The sequence below is a fragment of the Mercenaria mercenaria genome, chromosome 15 (genome assembly GCF_021730395.1).
Source record: "Mercenaria mercenaria strain notata chromosome 15, MADL_Memer_1, whole genome shotgun sequence".
NCBI lineage: Eukaryota > Metazoa > Mollusca > Bivalvia > Venerida > Veneridae > Mercenaria > Mercenaria mercenaria.
The window spans coordinates 74,160,285-74,168,431 of record NC_069375.1 but is presented as its reverse complement, the minus strand read 5'-3'; positions in this window follow the sequence as shown (position 1 = coordinate 74,168,431).

The following is an 8,147-nucleotide window of genomic DNA, read 5'->3' as shown; positions in this document are numbered from 1 at the left end:
AAGCTGCCCTACAAGCTACAACCGGCCATACCACGGAGTCATACAGCTTTTCAAATATACGATGGGTCATACCACCTTGAAGTTTATATTTTGCAATAAATAATTTGTTTGGTTGTTATATTATAATCAAAATATTCACTTAAACCAGGCCAAGATATACATATTTGTCAACAATCTCCAATTTTTATTACCTCGTGAAAAACTCGACTTAATAATTGAGCATAACCATTTATATGTATCATCAATATTTTCCTTTGTACTAGTACTTTGTTGTGTACCGCATCGAAAAGACTATTAGAAAGATCACCAGAATATAAATCATTTGGAATATTTTGTACTTGAAATCTAATATAATCTGTATTGATCCTTACATCAGAAACATTATCCTGACCACTACTTTGCATATTAAGTTAAACTCCCAAGTAAGCGAAGAGTGATCAGGAATTCCCTACAGTCCTTGCACACCAGGTTGGTTTTTGTACTAGTTATCTAGACCATGTTATTGTGACATTACTGTTGAGGTGCAAAGATTCATTGCTTAGCCGGACAGTAATTCTCTGAAGTCATTTTGAAGCAATGTCTACCATTTAACATTTCAAAATTTACATCAATTACACGATAGTAGTCCGATAGTTCAAAGTTTGGTTGGATCTAACGAAACAGCGATAACGAGTAAGAATCTAGAACACTTTCTGTCCATTGCGAGATATAAATTTCTTTCAGACGTACCTAAATCAAATTTAAACTATTTTGACATTAATTTTATGAAAGCGTTATGATATATTCAAATGTCATTAAATCCAGTTTCTTTTAGTAGCATTTTAACGTTGGTTAACCAGGAAGTTTTATTGTTTCACACATATAAAGCTTATTATTATATGCATCATATAAAATGCAATTGGTATTAAAGCTATTCATAGGGGCCCCCGTGACCGAGTTGTTAATGTCGCTGATTTCAAATCACTTGCCCCTCGCCGATACGATTTCGAGCCTCACTCGGTGCGTTGAATTCTTCACTCATGTGAGGAAGCCATTTAGCCGGCTTTTGAAGGTCTCATATAAACGAAAAGCAGCAATCCACAGCCCCCATTAAAACTATTACAATGAAACTTTATCTACATAGAAATTCAAAACATGTCTCATGTGGTCACATAGAAATACGTAGTAATAAACTACCACATGACATAGACATTACATATATTGCATGTAGCATATTTAGCAGGTGAGCAACATATGTTCATCAAGGCCCTCTTGCTTTGATTCTGTGCACTGTAGTCCACTTTTGTCTTACAATCTCTTACATAATTTATTTTTGCTTTAACATTATTTAACAACACGATTAGGAAACTGTTCCCTGGCTTCACATCGAGTAAATTGTTTGTGTATGATAACATGTCTATTGTTTTACTATTTATGAACATAGTCTCTTGTAATTTTGTATAGAACGTCGATATACATTTAAACTATATTGTGAATTACGCTGTATTATATTGATCATATATGTGGATGAGACTCAAATAGATATAAATAGTTTTATGTATAACGTGCGTCTGTGATAGTTCTTATTATTATTGTATTTTATATTTAACAGTAATTGCGTTAAGAAGTCAGGTAGAAGCTTAAAAGAAATCTTGTTTCATCCAACCGAAATGTACGATATCCTTTAGTTTCGTTTTGTAAAACTTTAAATGTTGCAGTTAAATCTCTACCGACATTTCGTAAACCATTCTTTATAATACGAATGCTGCTTGGTTTTGTTTTCAACAGTATATGTGTCTGTAGAGCAGCTCCATCGCTAACTAGTCTACAAGCTTTTTTATTCACTTTAGTGTCAGTCTATACCTATGTCTCAATGTAAGAAACTTTCCAGAATGTACTGGCTTTATGTCTCTATAAAATGTTAGTCTAATTAGTCAATACAGTAAAATTGAAAATCCAATAAACTCGTTCTCTGCAAGTAATTGGCAATTTCTCCACATAACTCAGAGGTGGGGGAACGAAATATCTGCATTTTAGCAAAGAAAAATAGCTGTTAATTACATGAAGATTTCTTACATCCTATCTTATTGCTCTAGAGCATGTTTTCGTGTAGTTTCTTAAATTTGGTTTCTTAATACCCTCTTAATAAAAGTTTACAATTTTGTACAGTTTTCTATACAAATATGTATATAATCTTACAGAGTATACTCTTTTATTAAGTCTGATGAATTAATATGTTATATGTGTTCGTTTAGTGATTTATAGCAATAATAGTCCCTGATATCTCTTAACAAGAGTGATTATTTACAGAAAGTTTGTTTTATCGTCATGTTACAAAAATATTTATGTACATAAATATTGTTGAGCCTGAAATGAAGAATAAAAATCTATCTTATTGTCAAGAGGAGATCGATATTAAATTCGTGTATGGAATTACCGGTAGCATAGTATAGTTTCAACAATTCGCCACATACTTAATATTATACTGGAAGTGAATAACTATGTTACTTACAATTCTGCAGCTGAAATATGTGATACCTTTTCGTTGAATACCAGAATTTTGCATTTCAGATAGATCAATAGAGAGAAACTGCAAAATTATAGTACACAATTTGTTAAAAATTGATTTGGTTAATTTTATGTGTGATTACTAAATTTACCACCAAAATATTATATGCTGGTGAGGAAACATCTAAACTATAGTAGTCGCAACATGGAATTAGTTTGTATACAGTGCAGTATCAAATTATGTATACCTACATTCGGTCGGTTAAAATCTTTCCAATTTACACAAATCTACATTTATGAATGCAAAGAGATGAAGCGTTTTATGTTCATTCCTTTTCAATAAAAGGTTGTGCCTCATTATGTATTATAATACAAAGGTCAACCATCGGGGTCAAGTTATGACCACTATAATACATGCAAAAATGAAATAGATGTCAACATCAATGGGAAAATCTCGTAATTTTACGAGAGTCCGTGGCCTTTTTTAATAGGGAATCGATCCTATCAATCCTTCTACGGTAACATGCGATACATGTATACCGAATGAGATATATACATTTGTACTATCAAATTAAAAAATGTGAATTTCCAGCACGTGTACAGTGCGCCTGACTTCGGATGTTTTGGAAGAAAACGCATTTTTCGTGTGCCTAATAAGCGTCTACATAACTTGTCCGAACCGCAATGTCCTGCACATCCATGGTCAGCTTTTAACGAGATTTGCAAGAATTCTCTCCCTTAATTATTGTCTGTTTAAAGCAATTCCCTTCAAATTGGATTGCCTCTCTTACATTAGCTCAAGTCGTGTCAGTCATGACCTAAGTCAATAATTCTTTGTCATGGATTTTACATTGATCTAATATTTTGCTTTAGGTAATACACGGAAATAAGGCTCGCATGTTACTCCATAGAAAGCAACAAAACATGTAGCCAGTTTTTGATATAAATCATGTTGTTTTATAGATTCATATAGAAGTATTATTCATGTAAAGATATAAAACATTTCTGTAAAAAAAAACATTATGCTAGCGTATGATATTGCGAAATTCGTGCTGTCATGTAGCAAAAAATGAAAACATTTAAATAAATTTCTTTTCTTTTGAAACTTTGAATCCCGCCAAACATTGAAATCCGAAAATTATTTCATAAACGAGCTTTCCCACAAACACATGTATACATAATAGTTTTCCTCGAGAAAAACGAAACTTGTGTGAAGATACATGTATTCCCATTTTGACTGATTGTTCTTGTCCATATAACGGTACTTTTGTTTAACTTTCATGCCTAGAAGTTTACCTTTAAAACATGATAAAATAAAGTAATAAACTAAGCAATACTGTATTTGATAGGCAATGGCAAAGAAAAACCCGAGCTATTTAACGAACTTAAAAAAACATACACACGCACACACGTGTTTTATTAACTGGTCTTGATCCAAGGTTTTCCATAAAAATCAAAGAAAGAAAGAAACTATTGAATTATGAATCAAATTTCTGATTTTTTTTATCAGTATTGGTGTTTATGACTGTATCATAGAGATCCTAACTCATTTTTTTAAACAATTAGCTCTGATTCATCCTGTCTACTTATTTATAGTGTCTTAGTTACTTGATTATACATAAATCAAATATGCCATTCAGATATGCTTGTACATACTATACAATTCAATCACGAAATCAAATTTATCGTGTAAACTAAAGCCTTCAGCTGTAAAGGTGGCAGTTTTTCTTGATTTCCACGAACAAAACCGTGACAAAAAATGTAGGTCGTACTAAAGAGATAATCCTACCGTGCAAACTCATGGAAAGTATGCCAATTTTTTTTTCAAGCTTGGATTTCATTTCTAAAATAGACACGATATTGCGCGTCTTTTAAGTTCATCCTTTCTTTGCACATCGTGGAAACCATGCTGTGTCTTTTGTTTAAATAAATGTACACATTCTCTCCCCCCTCTCACCAGCTTTCAATGAGCGCCGAACTTGCAACTTACACTATTTCATTAGGAAATTATTCTTTGAAGTAGTTTTTCTCCTGTCGTCGAATGCTTCAGTATACCAAAGATATTTAGCTTTCAGTCGGAAATTATGTAATTTATGTTGATTCGTATTGTTTCCATAAAAAGTTTGGTGAAAAATCAAAGGTTGGTTCTATTCTGTTCTTTTCATTTTTTTTTACTAATTAGACAATTATGAACGTTATTATTTTAAAGACTATATTGAATCGTACGTCAGTTGTTGGTATATGCAGTTCCGTAAATTAACACGGTTTAGGTTACATCAGAACTTTAAGAAATCCACAAGCTTTTTATTTCTTGGTACACTTTGAAGTAAAATGAAGCAAGAAGCCTTTACCATATTACACTTAAAATTATATTATTGTATTGTTTATAAAGTCAAGAATACCTACATATGTGATAATAAATTGTCTTGCTTTGGAAAATATGATTTATTTGCGTCTAAAGTAGAAGAAATTGAAAAGTTTACTATTTTTCACTATATGTTCAATATAAGCGACGGTGATACTTTTAAAACAAAATTGGAAGCAAGAAGATGTTCAGTTAGAATAAATATTTTCACATTGAATTGAAGAGAAGAAATTGAAGTTTTCTGTCATATCTGGTAAAATATTCACAAACCAAAAGACATATTAGAAAGTAATCATTACAAATAAATTTCCTATATAATCTATTGCTCAAAGTAATGTCAATAGGGAAACCAATATTGAGTATCGGATAATTTTCAAGGGGGACAACCTACTAAAATAAGCCAGTCAAATATAATAAAAGCTGGGATGAGTACAAATGTGGATTTTATGGTATATATACTCGTACTGTGCATAAAAGCACCTAGTGAGCACAGTTCAAATAAACAAAGATACCTCTCTGGAGATAGCGCCTATCCAAGACTCGGAAATTACCTGTAATACAATTCATTATGGGCAGTGTTGCTTTTATTCCAAAATCTACCTTTAAATTGATACGGAATTGATCCTACGCTGAGCGACGAAAATTGGGATCGATCCCTCTACGGTAACGTGCGATATACCAAAAGAAATATTTACTATCGAATTAAAAAATGTGTCCTTCCGTGCTGTCATTAGACAGTTCTTTTCAAAAGTTATAGGATGAGTTGGAGTTTGATACTTGTACATGACCAAATAATAAACTTTCTTTTTAATCCTTCATTTAGTTACCCGAGAGAAATCGTACATCCAAGAGTCATATTTCATCATTTCGGCCTCTTATTTACGAGTGTATATCACCTGGGTCACCGTGACAAAACTAGAAAACTAGAACAAAAATTAAAGTGTCGCAGATGTAATAATCGTAACTCGTCGTGTATTTTGTGCCGTTATAGCGGCGGCGCACGCTACTTCAGTGCTTAGCGCTGACGTTTATACTGTGCTTATTGTACAGCTTGTGTCAGTTATTCAAAACCGATTTAAATCGCTATTTCTTCACATGTTAAGGCTAAAACTGTCAAAATGATTAGTGGTTAAATTTCCATCGACCTGCAAATCTAACCCTGTTTAGAACATAAATAATGATTAAAATAGGTTATTTGTCACAGTCGCTAATGAACATTTGAAATATTATTGTTACAATTATTGAATACCCATTTTTAGTTCATTTCTAACTTTTATTCCCCCGTTCGAAGAAGGAGGGGTATATTGTTTTGCAGATGTCGGTCGGTCTGTATGTCGGTCGGTCGGTCGGTCTGTATGTAGACCAATCCCTTTCCGGATGATAACTCAAGAACGCTTGGACCTAGAATCATGAAAGTTGATAGGGAGGTTGGTCATCACCAGCAGATGGCCCCTATTGATTGTGAGATCTGTATATCTAAGGTCAAGATCACAGTGACTCTGATTAGTAAAACAGTTTCCGGATGATAACTCAAGAAAGCTTAGGTCTAGGATCATGAAAGTTGATAGGGAGGTTGGTCATGACCAGCAGATGACCCGTATTGATTTTGAGGTTAGTATGTCAAAGTTCAAGGTCACAGTGACCCTGATCAGTAAAACGGTTTCCGGATGATAACTCAAGAACCCTTGGGCCTAGGATCATATATGTTGATAGGGAGGTTGGTCATGACCAGCAAATGACCCCTATTGATTTTGAGGTCAGTGTGTCAAAGTTCAAGGTCACAGTGACCAGGAACAATAAAATGATTTCCAGGCAATAACTCAAGAACGCTCGGCCTGTTGTCAAGAAAATTGATAGTGAGGTTGGTCATGACCAGTAGATGACCCCTATTGATTTTAAAGTCATTAGGTCAAAGGTCAAGGTCACATTTGCCAAGAACAGTTAAACGGTTTCTGGTCTTCTTGTCCAAAACAACAGGGCCTAGGGCTTTGATATTTGGTATGTAGCAAAATCTAGTGGTCCTCTACCAAGATTGTTAAGATTATTTCCCTGGGGTCAAATATGGCCCCACCACGGGGGTCACATTGTTTATATAGACTTACATAGGAAAAAAAATTGAAAAACCTCTTGTCCAAAACCACAGGTCCTAGGGCTTTGATATTGTGTATATGACATCATCTAGTGGTCCTCTATTACGTTTGTCCAAATAATTCCCCAAGGATTAAATATGGCCCCGCCCTGGGGGTCACATGGTTTACTTATATAGGGAAAAACTTTGAAAATATTCTTGTCCAAACCACAAAGACTAGGGCTTTAATATCTATAATGTAGCATCCTCTAGTGGTTCTCTACCAAGTTTGTATAAATTATCCCTCTAGGGTCAAATATGGCCCCACCTCGGGGGTCACATGGTTCATATGGACTTATATAGGGAAAAACTTAGAATCTTCATGTCTACAACCTACATCATTCAAATTTGAATCACATGTATTGTTTTAAGTGGCAAGATGAACCTTGATGTGAGTTGACCTTGATCTTGACCTAGTGACCTACTTTCACATTTCTTTAGCTACAGCCTTCAAAATTGGACCACATGCATAGTTTTGTGTTCCAAAATAAAATTTGACCTTCATTTTGACATAGTGACCTACTTTCACATTTCTCAAGCTACAGCCTTCAAATTTGGACCACAGGCATAGCTTTGGTGTACCGAAACAACATTTGACCTTGTTATTGACCTAGTGACCTACTTTCACATTTTTGAAGGTACAGGCTTCAAATTTGGACCACATGCATAGTTTTGTGTTTCGAAATAAAAATTGACCTTGATTTTGACCTAGTGACCTACTTTCACATTTCTTAAGCTACAACCTTCAAATTTGAAGCAATCGAATTTGAATTTCAATTTGAATTTGACCACATGCATAGCTTTGTGTACTGAAATGAACTTTGATCTTGAGATTGAGCTATTGACCTACTTTTGACTTTCTGAAAGTACAGGCTTCAAATTTGGACTGCATGCATATTTTTGTGAAATTCGACATTGATTTTTACCTAGAATCTACTTTCACATTTCTCAAGCTACAGCCTCCAAATTTGAAGCACATGCATAGCATACCAAAATGTACTTTGACCTTGAAAATGAACTAGTGACCTACTTTCACACTTCTCAAGCCACAGTTTTCAAATTTGGACCACATGCACAGTGTTTTGTACCGAAATGAAATTTAACCTTGATTTTGATCTTGAGCTAGTCTTAAAATTTGGAGCATTAAAATATGGCTCAGTGGTCAGA